We start from the raw sequence: 19,005 nt of genomic DNA on the forward strand, positions 1-19,005 counted from the left end.
CAAGTGAAAATTTGTTCCAGAGCGGGATTCGAACCCGAATTGCCCGATTCGCGTGAATCGTCACCTTGACCGCCTCGGCGATCCGGACCCGACTACAGTCCGACCCAGATTCCCATCTCGGCGCACACTGTTGACGCTGTGGTCCCCGTCCATCATACTCGGTACTCACCGGCAATCGCTGGAGTCCAGCAAGAGTTTAGGAGAAAAAGTGCATACGCACTGAAGAAATCTTGTGACTATGAAACCTGATATAAGAGGGGGGTTCAATAAGTAGTGCACTACATCTTTTCGTTGGACAATTATCGTTGAAAAAAAAATTCAGAATTTGTTGTGGGTCATCGTGGAATACTCCCGCTTCAGCCTCTATAGCTTCATGAATATCCGTTAGGTGACGGCGCTATACGTAACCTTCAAAATGGCGTATGTGAAGGAGGTGTACTCCAAGCAGAGAGCTGTCATTGAGTTTCTTTTGGTGGTAAACCAGAGCAGCGTAGATATCCATAGGCGCTTATAGAATGATTACGGAGACGTGGCAGTGAGCAAAAGCACGTTGAGTCGGTGGACGAGGCGTCTGTTCAAAAATGGTTCAAATGGCTCTAAGCACTTTGGGACTTAACATCTGAGATCATCAGTCCCCTAGAACTTAGAACTACTTAAACTAACCTAAGGACATCACAAACATCCATGCCCGAGGCAGGATTCGAACCTGCGACCTTAGCAGCAGTGCGGTTCCGGACTGAAGCGCCTAGAGCCGCTCGGCCACAGCGGCCGGCTGAGGCGTCTGTCATCATCGCAACAAGGGCACCATAATCTGACCTCCCGCGTGCCGGCCGGCCTTAAGCAACTGTGCTACCACCAAGAAACTGAAGCGCGTTCGAAATTCTCCTTCTCAATGACAACGCAATTCCTCATAAAAGTCTGTGCGTCTGAGAGGAATTCACAGAATTTCATTGGACTGTTCATCCTCATCCAACATGCAGCCCTTATCTCGCAGCTTCAGACTTCCAAGTCTTTGGCAGAATGAATGATGCACGCCGCAGGAAGCAGTACGTGGATGATTGCGAGGTTATTGATGCAGCTAGGCGTTGGCTGAGACCTCGACCAGTAGATGTTACCATGCGGGCATACAGCCCCTCCCAGTAAGGAGACGTGAGGCCGTCGCATTGAGCGGAGATTGTGTTGAAAAATAGGGTTTTGTAGCCAAAATAGTGACAAATAATATGGTGTTCTGGAATTCTGAATAAACCCAACCTGCTTTCAGAAAACAAAGAGGTGTTGCATTAATTACTGAACGCCCTCTGTAGATCCATTTATGTGTGGTGCCTGTTCTTTAGGAAATGATTCTGCAGCCGGACATATACATGATGGTGGTATTTTGTTTGTAATGCGCTCAATTGCTCTGTCATTAGCGCCCGTACAAAGTCCCAATTTTTACACAGTCCAATCTACTCACAGTCACGCATGATGATTTATTATGAAATGATGAGGACAACACAAACACCCAGTCCCCGGGCAGAGAAAATCCCCAATCCGGCCGGGAATCGAACCCGGGCCTCCGTGATGAAGAGGCAGCAGCACTAGGCACTAGACCACGAGCTGCAGACATATACCTGATGAAATTAAATGGGATGAAATAATTTCTGACTCGGCTGCAATTAGGCACTGAAATAAGGTCACTGGCGAAAAGTGAAAATTTCGGACATGTCCGAAAGAACAGACACCACCCGTATATAAATGTATGTAAGGCTTGACGGACATAAGATCTCTCTCTCTCTCCTGAACTCTTGGGGCGCTGCAGCCAATGCCGTCGAGCACTGAGTGCGACGTACAAGGTCGTTACATCAGTAGTGTGCGACAAGATGGGAATTTTGGTGGGACCGGATTTGTGTACGGATACCTGAGACAGTCAAGCCGACCACTCGCGAGAAACGGAACATTCAGATTCGAGTCTCGGTCTGGAGAAACTTTTCACTTGCCGCCATTGAAATTATTTCAAAGCCTAATTGCAAGTGACTCAGAAATTACATTATTTCATTTCAGGGCCGCGTGGTCTCAGACGGCTTGTCACTGTTCGCGCGACTTCCCCCGTCGGAGGTTCGAGTCCTCCCTCGGGCACGGGTGTATGTTTTGCCTTTAGCTTAAGTTAGTTTAAGTTAGTTTAATTAGTGTGTAAGCCTAGGGACCGATGACCTCAGCAGTTTGGTTCCATAGCAACTTACCACACAAAAATTTCATTTCATAATCAGATTTCTTGTGGTTGGGTCGCAGAATTTAACGATAATTTACGTATAGAAAGAGCATGTGGGTTATATGTAGAATAAACAATATATCAGATACGTGAAACTGCAAAACGGAAATACTGTCTGAATTTTCTACACAGCAGGAAAGAGTGACTGGTGTACACTATTCTTCACCGTCGTTTGCCGCAGCTGAACTATGCGGGTAGAATCAGTCTGAGGTGGAAAAGTATCCACCCAGGAGCTGATGAGAATGCTCGGAAACTGATGAAGATACCGACTGACAGACTGACAGGGACACAATCGCGTAGCATCTCCGGAGGAGCGCCTGAGAGAATGGAGGCGTGTCTTTCCGACGTCTTTTATCGCTTCGTATGAGCTCAGCCACTGCCTACGCTCTGGGAGATTACCGCGTTTTACCAAGAGATAGGGAAACATAAGGCAGGCCCAGTGACTGTGCAAAATACCTCGCGGCGGATAAATTGCCGTTTGAAGTAAACACCGGGGGAAATTATTCACTGGGCTTATCGTGCACCATAATTCCCGTGGCCGCAACAAAAACAGAGTTTGCTTACTTTTGCTTTAAAGTTCGAGCTCATCAAACAGGCATCTCGTGCCACAATGACGGACTACAAACAAGATGATACGAAAGTCACACCCACGCCCATCTGAAAATTTCTCTAAGACTTTAATCGACAATGTGTGCTCCAGCCCCACTGAAAACACGTCTTACGGTTAGATTAGACAGAGACGCAGGGTATAAAACGGTACACGTACAAGCAGATTGCAGCGGTGAAGATGAGGTCCTCTGTGTGCTTGCTCTTTCTTTTGGCAGCCGGTGTCCTGGGTAGCCCGGGAAGACCTGGAGCACGAGGACCTCCCAACAAATTCCCCAAGGACTTCATCTTCGCAGCTGCTACCGCGTCCTACCAGATGGAGGGCGCCTGGAATGAAGGCGGTAAGAACTCTTTCTCTTCGTCACCCGAAACATTCTGTATTACCTACGCTTAAGCACCAGCATGCTCTTGTGTGTTAAAAGACAGAAATGTGGTGGAAGACATTTCTCATGTGCAATTTGTGAAGGCAATAGTTTTTCTAAGACATTTTAAGTACATGAATATTGCGAAGTTCATGGAGACATTGATCTAAATCAACATCCGCAGACAATTGGTGGCAATAATAGCTACTCCAGTTATAAGATTTCTTACTCAAAACATAGACAAATAAAAAAGCACGATCGATTTCGCGAACGTACAACGACTGAGGTTATTCATGCGTATTACATATCATATGAAATGGCTGTTTATGAGACCGAAACTGGTGTAATTGTTTAATATCTATCGGGCCCAAGTTCTTTGATTGCCGCACGGACTTCCATTGGATGGGACATTGTAATGTTCCCAATGTGAGTTCTTCAATCGAGAACGCGAGCTTATATTCAGAGAGTTGTGAGAGTCTGGTTGGGCCAGTACGTTCATGAGTCATTCGGAATAAGAGTAGTGGAATTACGTGGAGCACAAATAGATATGCGAGACATGAGAAAGATGTGGGCGATGAATGAAGCAGAGAAAACCTAATGACTACAAAGATTATTAATTAATATTATCCGTGAAAGGGCAAACTACAGCATACGGACTGGATGACATTGTATTATCTTCAATAACTGTGAAGTCTAGTCAATGTGTGACTTGAAGAATGATTGTCCTGTGACGCAAGTATCTGTATCTGATGTGCTTCAAAAAGTCCACTCAGCTGAGACTGCACAATAGTGACTGAAAAACAAATGGATATTTTAATCAAATCAATTATAGGAAGCGTGCAGGAAATTTTATTATTCGTAAATTGCTGACAGATGTGGATCATATTGCAACTAAAATATTTTGTGATGTTTTTGAACGAGGCGGAACAGGGTTTTTTTTCCTTTATTGAGTTTCGATTCCCCATGAAGGGCGCGGGCTGGCAGCAGCTTACTACGCCGCTCTTCAGCCTACAGAATTTGTTTTAAAAAGATGAAGATAATAAAAAATAACAGTTGGCGGTAAAATCGGTGACTTAAAGGTAAAATGGCAAAAAATTCTGGAACTTAAAACATAAAACACAGGGTTGATGATGCTTAGAAAATACACAGGAGGCAGAAAAATAACAGACAATTAAAAAACACGGCGACAGTCTGGTTTCTGTCCGCAAGAGATATAAAATGCACACTCAGCGACAGCATGATTCCTGTTCACAACACTGTGGAAAGACGCACAACACTGAACACTCACATAAACACTGCACTAAAAAGTTGACACAAATATGACATACCACAGCCGAGAGCAGGTGGGGGGAAAACTGGACAGATGATGGCAAAATAAAAAAGGGGGGGAAGGAGAGGAAAAGTGAAGGGGGGGGAGGGGGGAAAGGAGCCAGGAGCCAGGGAGTGGGGAAGCCAGAGGAGTGGAATACAAAAGGACTCGGGGGTGGGGAGAAGGGAGGTAGGGAGAGGTTGGGCGGGGAGAAAACACAGGATGGAAGGGGAGAGGGAGAAGGAGCCCAGGGAAAGAACGGAGGAAAGGAGGGGGGTGAGGATCAGAGTTGATAGGAGGGATAAATGGAGGGAGAGAGGGCATCATCCGGGAGGGGGAGTTGATGGAAGCCACCTTGGGAAAGGAGATGTAGGGTGTAGAGATGGAGGACAGGGGGGATACAACAGTGAAGACGTGGCAGAGGGCGGGGATGGGAGAGGAGAGGAGCAACCAGGGGGTGAGGCGGTTCAAGGCGGCGAGAGGTGTAGAGGATGCGGAGATGTTCGAGGAATAGGAGCAGATGGGGGAAAGGAATGAGATCATAGAGGATCCACGTGGGGGATGGGAGGCGTATACGGAAAGCGAGGCGGACTGCATGACGCTCAAGGATCTGGAGGGACTTATAGAATTTGGGGGGGGGGGGGGAGGGAGATATCCAGGCAGGACTGGCATAACAGAGGATGGAACGGATTAAGGATTTGTAGGCGTGGAGGATGGTAGAGGGGTGCAACCCCCATGGCGAAACAGGGGAAACGGTATGACAAGTGTACATGGCAGTGTTTGTTTCGTTAGTCGAGTACAACTTTGGGTACAAGGTTGTCACGTGATGCAAAAATAAAACGGAATAACTGCCTTAAATGAAGGAAGCAGAGAAGTCAGCAGGCAAATCATGACAAACTACAAGCTGTTTCAAAAGATGAATCCTATTTCACAACATCGAAAGTAAAATTTCGCTTTGGCGCCAGCTATAAGTTACCAGTACATGTCATTACCGGCAGGGGCCACTGTGGTGCAGCTATCTAGTTCGCTCACTCGTTTATTACACAATTTTTTTTGAGTCGCGATGGCGATAACACGGCAACAAAAGTCGTTTTGCCTCCTAGGTCGCCTGATCCCAAGATTTGCGACTTTTTTGTGGAGACTTTTGAAAGACGCCGCTTACGTGCGACCCTTTCAGCAGCTTTGGGGGTATTACGACGCCGCACAGCAATAGCAGTGAACGCAGTAACTTTAGACATGGGAATAGTTTGTTTACTGCCTCAATGTTCGTCGGATTAACCGACAACGGTAAACAAAACGGTCTAGACGGAATTCCGTCAGAACGGATGTCGTAAGCTGAACGTGAGGTAAAGGGACAACCAGCCCTTTTTCTGTCTTTTGTGTGAAACTCGTCTTGCTCTGGGACAGTAACTGCAATTTAAAGCCAGTGCTGGACCTTCTGAACCTGTTGGAGAACGAGTAGTCCGGACGGAACAGTATCGTACCGATATTGGAAGCAGAGTTTCTCGCAAGAGACGTTTACTCATTCACGCAGAAAAAACTGCTTAATTTAAAAAGACTGAAGGAAGATATGCTGACAACTGACCATGAAAGGCTGGAAACGTCTTTTCATGAAAATATTTTCTGCTGGTATATGATGGATCGCGGACGATAGAAAGCCTTTTGGAGTAACTTCGTAGGCCACTAATGCTGCAAGCTGCGGGAGACCTTCCCATGTTTTAATGACGTCGAATTGGTGTACTGGTTCAGGCAACAAGATCGAAGAGTCAGAATGGCTTCGTCGAACTGCAGGACATCCAACTTTCTCAGAATTCCTTGTCACGTTAACAATGATAGTAACATTACCAAATTTGTCATCTAAGATGCTGATTGTCGAGTCTGTCTAACTCTCTGGCTAATTGCTGTGAGGAACTTTCGGGAGCAATGAAGCGTCAGGACTGGTACATAAACTTATAACCTATGTGAAAACCTTTCGGAGGACCTGAAACAACATCAGAGTCGATATTCACTTAATGTGCCAAACGACGAGTTTTTGCGGGGTGGTGTCCTCACATCCAAACACTTAAGGAGTGCCTACCGCCATGAATCACAGAAAAGCAAAACAAGTCGCCAGGTTTTGGTGGAATCCCAATTCGGGGTTACAAAGAGTACTCTGCAGCATTGGCCCCTTACTTAGTCTGCTTTTACTGGGAATCTCTCGCCCAGCTCAAAGTTCCAAGTTATTAGAAAAAAGCGCAGGTGACTTGTGTATATAAGAAGGGTAAAAGAATAGACCTGCAAAATTACAGAGCAATATCTTTTACACCGGTCTGCTGCAGAATCCTTGAACGTATTCTCTGTTCGAACGCAGTAAATTTCCTTGAGAGGGAAAAGCTTCTCTCAACAAAACAGCACGATTTTAGAAAGCATCATTCGCGCGAAACTCAGCTTGCCCTTTTCTCACATGAGATCTTGTGAACCGTGGATGATGGACAACAGGCGAATTCCATATTCCTAGATTTCCGTAAATCATATCTTACGGTGGCAGACTGCCAAAGTTAACGAAGGTACAAGCATACGAAATAGGTTCCGTGGTATACGAGCGACTAAAAGACTTCTTTAATAGCAGAACCCAGCATGTTGTCCTCGACGGCGAACTGTCATCAGAGACAAGGATATCTTTAAGAGTGCCCCAGGGAAGTTGAAGTGTAGTAGGACCGCTGTTACACTGCTGTCCACCGTAAATGCAACACCCTGAAGGAAGCATCCGAATCAAGTGAAATTTACACCATGGGTTTGCAGCGATGAGATATGCAACTGATTAGAATTTCAGCGCAGACGCACATCACGCGCGCCTGTGGCGCCACCTCATAGCGCCATTTTACGCTTGGCGATTTCGACGAGTGTACGTTCGGCACGTGTGTTTACCTTGTGGTTGTTTCACAAGACGATCAGTTATGCCTCGTAGACAACAGCGAACGTCGTTTGATCAAGTATCCGAGTTCGACAGAGGAAGGATAGTGGCTTACCGAGATTGTGGATTATCATACAGAGAAATCGCTAGTCGTGTTGGACGAAACCAAACAACTGTAATGCGGATATGTGACCGTTGGATGCAGGAGGGTACGACGGACCGACGTGATCTATCGCATTCACCTCGGTGCACCACTGCACGTGCTGATAGGCAAATTGTGCGCATGGCAGTGACGGATCGCTCAGTGACATCCCGAACCATAGCACAGCACATTGCGTCTGTAACGCATCATCCAGTGTCTGCGCGTACCATTCGACGCCGTTTACAGCAGAGTGGTCTGTCCGCAAGACGTCCATTGCTTCGTCTACCATTGACGCAGAACCACAGACGTCTCCGTCGCCAATGGTGTGATGACAGACGGATGTGGACGGCAGAATGGAATCACGTTGTCTTTACTGACGAGGCACGCTTCTGTCTGCAGCACCACGATGGTCGGATTCGAGTGTGGAGACACCGTTGAGAGAGGATGCTGGACAGCTGCATTATGCACCGCCACACTGGTCTTGCACCGGGTATTATGGTATGGGGCGGTATTGGATATTACTCTCGCACGCCTCTCGTACGCATTGCCGGTACTTTAAATAGCCGGCGCTACGTATCCGAGGTGCTGGAGCCAGTTGTCCTTCCTTACCTTCAGGGTTCAGCCACAGCCATATTTCAACAGGATAATGCGCGACCACACGTGGCACGCATTGTTCAAAGGTTCTTTGTCAATAACCAGATTGAATTGCTTCCCTGGCCGGCTCGCTCTCCGGATCTTTCGCCGATAGAAAACATGTGGTCCATGGTTGCTCAACGAGTGACTCAGATTACATCCCCAGCTGCCACAGCAGATGATCTTTGGCAACGCGTGGAAGCTGCTTGGGCTGCTGTACCCCAGGAACACATCCAACGTCTCTTTGACTCAATGCCGAGACGTGTGGCAGGGGTGATCTCCAACAATGGCGGCTACTCTGGCTACTGATTCTGGCAGGAACCACATGTCACAGACGTCTGTAAACGTATTCATTTGATACTTGGTCAACATGTTATCTACAAAATAAATTTTGTTGTGCTACCTCTTGTCTTTCTTGGTGTTGCATTTACGGTGGCCAGCAGTGTATATTCTATATACATAAATGATCTGGCGGACAGGGTAAGCAACAGCCTGTGGTTTTTTTTCTGGTGATACTGTGGTGCACGGGAAGGTGTCGTCGTAGGAGGATAGATGATGACTTAGACAAAATTTCTAGTTGGTTTGATGATTGACAGATATCTCCAAATGTAGAAAAACGTAATTTAATGCCAATGAATAGCAAAAACAAATCAGTAATGTTGGAATAACGTATTAGTGGTGTGCTACTTGACACTGTCATATCGATTAAATATGTAGGCATAACATTGCAGAACAATATGAAATGGAATGATGATGTAAATACTGCAATAGGCAAGATAATGGTCGACTTCAGTATTAGTAGAACTTTAACAAAGTGTGATTCATCTGTAAAGGAGACCACATATAGGACAGTCGTGTGATCTGTTCTACGTCTACATCTACATGGATACTCTGCAAATCACATTTAAGTGCCTGGCAGAGGGTGCATCGAACCACCTTCACAATTCTCTATTGCAATCTCGTATAGCGTGTGGAAAGAGTGAACACCTATATCTTTCCGTACGAGCTCTGATTTCCCTTCTTTTATCGTGGTGATCATTCCTCCCGATGTAGGTCGGTGACAACAAAATATTTTCGCCTTCGGAGAAGAAAGTTGGTGATTGGAACTTCGTGAGAAGATTCCGCCGCAACGAAAAAAGCCTTTCTTTTAATTATGTCCAGTTCAAATCCTGTATCATTTCTGTGACACTCTCTCCCATTTATCGGGATAATACAAAACGTGCTGCCTTTCTTTGAACTTTTTCGATGTACTCCGTCAGTCCCATCTGGTAAGGATCCCACGTCGACCAGCAGTATTTTAAAAGAGGACGGACAAGCGTAGTGTAGGCCGTCTCCTTAGCAGGTCTGTTACATTTTCAAAGTGTCCTACAAATAAAACACAGTCTTTGGTTAGCCTTCCCCACAACATTTTCTGTGTGTTCCTTCCAATTTAAGTTGTTCGTAATTGTAATACCTAGGCATAGCACTCATGTGAATGGCCTCAGACTTTTCGTTATTCAGGGTCAACTGCCACTTTTCGCACCATTCAGATATCTTTTCTAAATCGTTTTGCAGTTTGATTTGGTCTTCTGATGACTTCATTAGTCGATAAACGACAGCGTCATCTGCAAACAACCGAAGACGGCTGCTCAGATTGTCTGCAAAATCGTTAATATAGATAAGGAACAGCAAAGGGGCTGTAACACTACCTTGGGGAACGCCAGAAATCACTTCTGTTTTTATCGGTGACTTTCCTTCAATTACCACGAACTGCGACCTCTCTTACAGGCAATTACAAATCGAGTCACATAACTGAGACGATATTCCGTAAGCACGCAATTTGAGTACGAGCCGCTTGTGTTGCTGAGTACTGTTCGAGTGTTTGAAATCCACACCAGGTCCGATGAAAGGAAGACGTCGAAACAATTCAGTCTGGCTGCTAGATTTATTACCGGTAGGTTCTATCAACACTTAAATATTATAGAGATGCTTCGGGACTCAAATTTGATTCACATGTTCTTTCCGAGGAAACACTATTGACAAAATTTAGAGTACCGGCATTTGGAGCTGACTGCAGAACGATTCTATTGCCGGCAGCGTGCTTTTCGCGTAAGGACCACGAAGATAGGATTAGAGAGCTTAAGGCTCTTACAGAGGCATATAGATAGTCGTTTTTCCCTCACACTATTGGCGAGTGGAACACTAAAGGAAATGACTAGTTGTGGTACAGTGTACCCTCCGCTACGCACTATACAGTAGCTTGCGGACTGTGCGTGTACTTGTAGCATATATTTCATCCACCAATACTCCTCCAACCGAATTCGTTTAGTAAAACCGAATAGCGTTCTCATTCTAAACATTTTATGATAGGTTTTTCTAACAGCCAGAATCCTGAGATAACACGCGCGAAGAATATGTGCAGAGTGATGTTCAGTCTAAGTTGGTGGCTGGAGAACAAAATAATAAACCGCATTTAATAATTCTTCTTTGTACCACGTTTTAACTATTGATCAATCTGTGTTGCAGGCAAAGGTGAGGGCATTTTTGATCGCATGTTCCACACAATTCCCAACATCACCACCGATGGCAGCAATGGCGACGTGCGTGTGACTCCTACCACAAGTACGAGATAGACATACAACTCGCCAAGGATATGAACGTGAGTGTTGTTCGCAGTTGTATTAATCTTACAACATATTGGTGATCCTCTACAAAACTACGATCTATTTTAATTTCTAGTGTGATTTTTGATTCATTATTTACCGATACAAAAAACGAAAGCGCCGTAGCTTCAAAATTCGTATGAGTCTGAAAACTGTCGATGCTTGTAGTCCGCTGCTTGAGATATCCACACTGATTTCAGTTTTCGAACCCTGCTTTGACGCAGGACAAAGGCCCCAAGAAAGAAAGCAAGAAATAATGTACTTAATTATGAGGATCATATTAAAAGAGGCGAAAACACATTTTTAACATCGCAGCAGTTTGGCGTCTAATACCAAATGGTTACCAACAAAGACCGTGACAACAATAGGGGGAGAATAGGCTTAGTTAATTGATGGCAACGTCAGAGAAATAGCGATAAAGGAAGGTGAAAGTTGAAGAGACAGGAATGCTGAAAACAAAAAAAAAAAGACAAGAAATAACGAGAAGTTTATAAGAAAAAGGAGGGTGGGGGTGGAATCTTCTATGTGGAACAAGGAATGTGGGGTAAAATTACATTCGTGGGCAAAAAGAAGACTATTTAGGTATATCGACAGCGAATCTTCATTAGTGCTAACAAGCTGAAATAAAGTTAACATACCATCAGTTCGAGGAATGGTTTGAACAACACAGTGCTTTATTAGGCATGGTCGTATGCCGATGCCTTACACCGACCTTCGAACGGACTTACAAGGCCAGGTAACATTTAAAAACTTAAATTTCGTTTTGATTGCGGCACGATTTTCGATTATACGTAGGCTACTGGCCAGTTCCACATGCCTCTCCATACCGCATCCTGTGACGCGATTGGCAGAGGTTGACACGGTGATCGGTCGGACCCTACTGGCCAGTTCAAGGGCAGAACAAGGAACTTAACCTTTACCTAACTGGTCGGTTTGTTCTAGAAATTAAATGGAAATGACTTACAGACTATTTTAGCGCTATAAAAGGATACATCTTAAGTTTGAATTCCACAAAGTAAACCTAATACTGAGTTCGTGAAAAATGAGTAGAGACAAAGTCAAACGTAATTTGAAATTTTAAGCGACTCTGTCAGCATTGTGTTTGTGCCGCAGGTGGACGCATACCACTTCTCCGTATCGTGGCCCCGGGCTCTCCCCACAGGAGACGTCAACAACATCAATCCAGAGGGAATCGACTACTACAACAAGGTCATCGACGGCTTGATCGCCAAAGGCATCACTCCAGTGGTAAGAGCAACCTCAGTGATCCGGCTTCTGTTCCTTGACATTAGATCACTAATCAAATGTGAAGTCACACGGTGTTGTATATGTTTGTTGCAGGTGACGATGTTCCACTGGGACCTGCCACAGACACTGCAGGACATCGGGGGTTGGCCCAACCCCAGACTGGCGGACTACTTTGTCGAGTACGCCAGAGTGCTCTACGACAACTACGGCGACAGGGTAAGCGACAAAAGAGTGTTCTGGGGTTACAAAACCGACGTACAACTATACATGTAGCTTCTTATTCAATATTACGCTGGAATTAACAACTGCAATATAGGAAAAAAAAGCATTTCCATTAACATTTAGTCGCAGCAGACTAAAAAAATGTACCTTAATAAAAACGACGCCGTCTTGACATAGAAAAACCAGAAGCAGAAAGAAGCTACGAGAGTTCTATTGCGATGAAATAGATGTATTGAAACTTGCAACCGTGATGGTATGTGGGAACACAGTCTTATGACTCTATAAATGTGCCTCTGACTGATCGTCAGCTTCGTTTATTGTGTCATGATCGATTTCGGTATCACTATCACCATCTACAGATGCAGTTGTGCACATTAACAAAAATTTTAATGTAGTAGCACAATGGGCCACTGTTTTTGCTTCTGATTGTCCACAGAAAAAGTAATATGTTCCGAGAACTGTCGCTGTCGCTTGTTCATTTAACGCGTCTTGCGTTTGTCTTACGCCATCCGGAATCTATATCACAGTGACGAAGTAACTTCATCAAACCTACTCTAACTCTAAAAGCAACGCTGCATGTTCTATACACACCACAAGGTGCACGCTACAGCGAAGTGCGTGCGCATAGTGACGCTATTGTATGGAGTGCCATGTGGTACAATGCTACTTGTTACTGCGTACAAGCCCACCACCCTCCCTCTAACGTGCACACCACTGTACGGTGTCTGGCTTTCTGGTTTCGTCCTCTAACCGTAGGTGATCTTAGTTCCATCTCCAGGAGGCCCATCTCACTCTCTGCACTTAGTCTCGCGTCACTTGCTCAACCAGTTGTCCGTTGCAGATATCAAACATTTATCGCTCTACCACATAACTAGACTGAGGTGATATCCAATGGATTAAACTAAACAAACATAGGATGAGAGCTATAGTCCTGTTTAATGAACTAACCACGTGTTGTGTGAGCAGGTGAAGTGGTGGCAGACGTTCAACGAGCCGGCCAGTTTCGTGGGCGGCTACTCTGGAGGCTACACGTTCGCCCCGGGCATCAACTCGTCAGGCGTGGGAGACTACATGGCGGCCTACACCCTGCTCAAAGCACACGCTGGGGCCTACCGCCTCTACGACGAGAAGTACCGACAGACTCAGAAAGGTAAATATCGTTCGTCATTATGGCTCCGCTGGCGAAGAGCGAAGCAAATGTGAGCCACGTGGTATCAAAACTTGAGTAACCATCTTTGGTGACCCGGTAAATGAAATTCTAAAATCTTTTAAGAAGATTTGTTTACTGTAAACGCAAGCCTCATATCACGCAAGTCCTACAGTAAGCGATCTCAACAAGTGAGGCCTACTAGATTCGATTAGTACAGCTCGTCCCATTTACATTATACGAACCAAAGATCACAATTTGCCTTTAACAATCACTTCACACCTACAGTGCATTTTTTGTACGTCACTGCATCTACAACTAGGTATACACTATGCACCTCATTGTATGCTGGAAAGTACTTCACATCAATATTAGCCTGTTCTTATTCTGCATATTTGCAGACTGAAACGACCAATGAAAATTTGTACGAAGGTCGATATTCGAACCCGGGCCTCCTGCAAACCACTACGCAACCTGGCGCAGTGGCTTTGCACAACTATGTGGACTACCCTAGCACGCCGCCCTCCTCAATCTAAATTTCCCCTCAATCCAAATTCCCATTCACGCCTCGGTACACTTGCTATTCTCCTTAAACTCGAACAGCATTTAGATGAATTTGGATTAAGGAGGGGGGTGTCCTAGGGTAGTTCACGTAGTTGTGCAAAGCCACTGTGCCACGTTGCGTAGTGGTTAGAGCACCTGTCTAGTGAGCAGGACACCATGCGTCGCTTCAGCCTGCATACATGCGATATAGATATTTGATACCTGAAAAGGTTTCTGGAACCATACAGTCTCATTTGATTATTCTTATTCTATTCCATTTACATATGGTGTGAGTGAAAATTGATTGTCTGTGTGTTAACATAAGCTCCTATCTTCCTCTCATGATCGCTGTGCAAGACAAAATAGCGTTCTTGCGCAGTCAACCCCGATAACAAGTGTACAGAATGTAGTACTGTTAAAGAGGAATAGTAAACGTATCTCCTAGCAAAGAAAAAAATGCGTCTCCCTAAAACTTTTCTTTCAGTTCCTAAATTTGTTTAATTCCTTTATTTTCTTCACGGAAGCTCAACAGTGCCTTACTGAGCTTGATCTTCTGCAGAATACAGCCTGATAAAAGCTGATGCAGAGGTCTATCTAAATATTGATGAGTTTAGTGCTAAACGCAATCGAGTTTAGATGTTAAGAGGACCGCTGAAGGCAACTAAAGTTAACATTGCAGTCCCCAAAAAGAGCAGTGTAGGTTTGTTAAAAGTATAATTTGTATTCTTAGGTATTAGTTCGAATCTTGTACGTTGTGCCGCACTCAGTGTATGTAGAATAAAGACGCACTTTCTAACACTAATCACTGTTGCAGTGCAAATTCATTGTGCGACGAATCGTTGCAAGTCGTTACGCCTATATTCTGTTTTTACACTCGTCCTGACGTTAGCAAAATGTGGCGTGCCAGTAACCGGCAATGAGAGACTGCAGTGGAGTGGTAGTACTAAAATAGTAAATCGCGAATTGGTGAAAGGAAAGGGGATGGTGGTTATTGCTTTGTCCATAATTTAAATTAATATTCCTGAGCATATTAGCTCTAGTAAAATATTACATTCGGACAGTAACAAACAGAAATCTAATTTACAATAACTTTGCATTTCATCACATTGGCATTATCCCGTTTGATTTCCCAAACACAACGACTCATATGTAATTCTCTCAAAAACTCAAGGATCTTCCTGTCACATGACATGTTATATCAATATATTTCACAAAATCCTGTTTCGAGTGCACCGTTGCTCAACTAGATATCTGTTCAATGACATACACATTGGGTATACCTCACCACTGAGTGTGCAAGTTCTGTACGAAATGTCGAGTTTTACCAATACGCAAGACACTGCACAGAGATTGTGCATGACATTTGCAGATAGGGATGATGACACATCTTATTTGGTTCGCCCCGACGGAATTCCCAAATATTTGGTCCATACAACTTGTATAACTAAGAATCTACATCTACATCTACATCTATACTCCACGAGCCACCTTACGGTGTGTGGCGGAGGGTACTTATTGTACCACTATCTGATCCCCCCTTCCCTGTTCCATTCACGAATTGTGCGTGGGAAGAACGACTGCTTGTAAGTCTCCGTATTTGCTCTAATTTCTCGGATCTTTTCGTTGTGATCATTACGCGAGATATATGTGGGCGGTAGTAATATGTTGCCCATCTCTTCCCGGAATGTGCTCTCTCGTAATTTCGATAATAAACCTCTTCGTATTGCGTAACGCCTTTCTTGAAGTGTCCGCCAATGGAGCTTGTTCAGCATCTCCGTAACGCTCTCGCGCTGACTAAATGTCCCCATGACGAATAGCGCTGCTTTTCGCTGGATCATGTCTATCTCTTCTATTAATCCAACCTGGTAAGGGTCCCATACTGATGAGCAATACTCAAGAATCGGACGAACAAGCGTTTTGTAAGCTACTTCTTTCGTCGATGAGTCACATTTTCTTAGAATTCTTCCTATGAATCTCAACCTGGCGCCTGCTTTTCCCACTATTTGTTTTATGTGATCATTCCACTTCAGATCGCTCCGGATAGTAACTCCTAAGTATTTTACGGTCGTTACCGCTTCCAATGATTTACCACCTATGGCATAATCGTACTGGAATGGATTTCTGCCCCTATGTATGCGCATTATATTACATTTATCTACGTTTAGGGAAAGCTGCCAGCTGTCGCACCATGCATTAATCCTCTGCAGGTCCTCCTGGAGTACGTACGAGTCTTCTGATGTTGCTACTTTCTTGTAGACAACCGTGTCATCTGCAAATAGCCTCACGGAGCTACCGATGTTGTCAACTAAGTCATTTATGTATATTGTAAACAATAAAGGTCCTATCACGCTTCCCTGCGGTACTCCCGAAATTACCTCTACATCTGCAGATTTTGAACCGTTAAGAATGACATGTTGTGTTCTTTCTTCTAGGAAATCCTGAATCCAATCACAAACCTGGTCCGATATTCCGTAAGCTCGTATTTTTTTCACTAAACGTAAGTGCGGAACCGTATCAAATGCCTTCCTGAAGTCCAGGAATACGGCATCAATCTGCTCGCCAGTGTCTACGGCACTGTGAATTTCTTGGGCAAATAGGGCGAGCTGAGTTTCACATGATCTCTGTTTGCGGAATCCATGTTGGTTATGATGAAGGAGATTTGTATTATCTAAGAACGTCATAATACGAGAACACAAAACATGTTCCATTATTCTACAACAGATTGACGTAAGCGAAATAGGCCTATAATTATTCGCATCTGATTTATGACCCTTCTTGAAAATGGGAACGACCTGCGCTTTCTTCCAGTCGCTAGGTACTTTACGTTCTTCCAGCGATCTACGATAAATTGCTGATAGAAAGGGGGCAAGTTCTTTAGCATAATCACTGTAGAATCTTAAGGGTATCTCGTCTGGTCCGGATGCTTTTCCGCTACTAAGTGATAGCAGTTGTTTTTCAATTCCGATATCGTTTATTTCAATATTTTCCATTTTGGCGTCCGTGCGACGGCTGAAGTCAGGGACCGTGTTACGATTTTCCGCAGTGAAACAGTTTCGGAACACTGAATTCAGTATTTCTGCCTTTCTTCGGTCGTCCTATGTTTCGGTGCCATCGTGGTCAACGATTGACTGAATAGGGGATTTAGATCCGCTTACCGATTTTACATATGACCAAAACTTTTTAGGGTTCTTGTTTAGATTGTTTGCCAATGTTTTATGTTCGAATTCGTTGAATGCTTCTCTCATTGCTCTCTTTACGCTCTTTTTCGCTTCGTTCAGCTTTTCCTTATCAGCTATGATTCGACTACTCTTAAACCTATGATGAAGCTTTCTTTGTTTCCGTAGTACCTTTCGTACACGATTGTTATACCACGGTGGATCTTTCCCCTCGCTTTGGACCTTAGTCGGTACGAACTTATCTAAGGCGTACTGGACGATGTTTCTGAATTTTTTTCCATTTTTGTTCCACATCCTCTTCCTCAGAAATGAACGTTTGATGGTGGTCACTCAGATATTCTGCGATTTGTGCCCTATCACTCTTGTTAAGCAAATATATTTTCCTTCCTTTCTTGGCATTTCTTATTACACTTGTAGTCATTGATGCAACCACTGACTTATGATCACTGATACCCTCTTCTACATTCACGGAGTCGAAAAGTTCCGGTCTATTTGTTGCTATGAGGTCTAAAACGTTAGCTTCACGAGTTGGTTCTCTAACTATCTGCTCGAAGTAATTCTCGGACAAGGCAGTCAGGATAATGTCACAAGAGTCTCTGTCCCTGGCTCCAGTTCTGATTGTGTGACTATCCCATTCTATACCTGGTAGATTGAAGTCTCCCCCTATTACAATAGTATGATCACGAAACTTCTTCACGACGTTCTGCAGGTTCTCTCTGAGGCGCTCAACTACTACGGTTGCTGATGCAGGTGGTCTATAGAAGCATCCGACTATCATATCTGACCCACCTTTGATACTTAACTTAACCCAGATTATTTCACATTCGCATTCGCTAATAACTTCACTGGATATTATTGAATTCTTTACTGCTATAAATACTCCTCCACCATTGGCGTTTATCCTATCCTTGCGGTGTATATTCCATTCTGTGTCTAGGATTTCGTTACTGTTCACTTCCGGTTTTAACCAACTTTCCGTTCCTAATACTATATGCGCACTATTTCCTTCAATAAGAGATACTAATTCAGGAACCTTGCCCTGGATACTCCTGCAGTTTACCAATATTACGTTAACTTTTCCTGTTTTTGGTCTCTGAGGACGGACGTTCTTTATCAACGATGATAATGTCCTCTCTGGTAAGCCGTCAGGTATTTTATCGTTTCGCCCAAGGGGGGGTCCCTCTAACCTAAAAAACCCCCGTTACACTGTCTGATGATGTTAATGACTAATGGTTTACGTCACTAAATACCATTGGCATCAACGTCCTGCTACAGGCCTCAACATATCTCTTTTTTTTTTTCATTTCGCCTACGGGAATGGTCCTCAGCGACCTTTAATTTGAGTACGCTCTTGGATTTTGCGAGAAGTTTGTGAATAACTTTCAATCCATCTTTGACGTCCTCTGCGTGAAAATTGGGTACACGATATTTATTTATTTCAGTTATCTTTGCTGTCCTAAGTTGTGTATTAAATACACATAGATTTCCTATCTTTCGAAACTGTTAAACACGCTACCAATGCTTTCCACTTACGTTAATTTGCTTAAACGTTGTCCACTTGTTAGTGTCTCGTGTGTTGTTTCTCTTAGCTGCCGTACAGAGTGTATAACTGACATGTATCTCTCTTTTCTCAGGAAAGTTCGGCATCACAATTAATAACATGTGGTACGAACCCGCCACAGACTCTGCAGCAGACATTGAGGCAGCAGAACGCAAGATGCAGTTCTACGTAAGTACCAGGAACTCTTATAATCTTTCCTGTATTACAATAAGGATGTTAGTTTCCTTCAGATGCAGGGGGAAGGCTCTGATGAGCACGGTGTGCCATAACATT

The 19,005-nt window shown here is 44.3% G+C and overlaps 1 pseudogene; it reads left to right on the forward strand.

The window, feature by feature from the left end:
* Nucleotides 1-3,035: 3,035 nt before the first annotated feature.
* LOC124622741 overlaps nucleotides 3,036-19,005 on the forward strand; it is a 32,422-nt pseudogene continuing 16,452 nt past the window's right edge.

This window comes from Schistocerca americana, chromosome 7 (assembly GCF_021461395.2).
Source record: "Schistocerca americana isolate TAMUIC-IGC-003095 chromosome 7, iqSchAmer2.1, whole genome shotgun sequence".
NCBI lineage: Eukaryota > Metazoa > Arthropoda > Insecta > Orthoptera > Acrididae > Schistocerca > Schistocerca americana.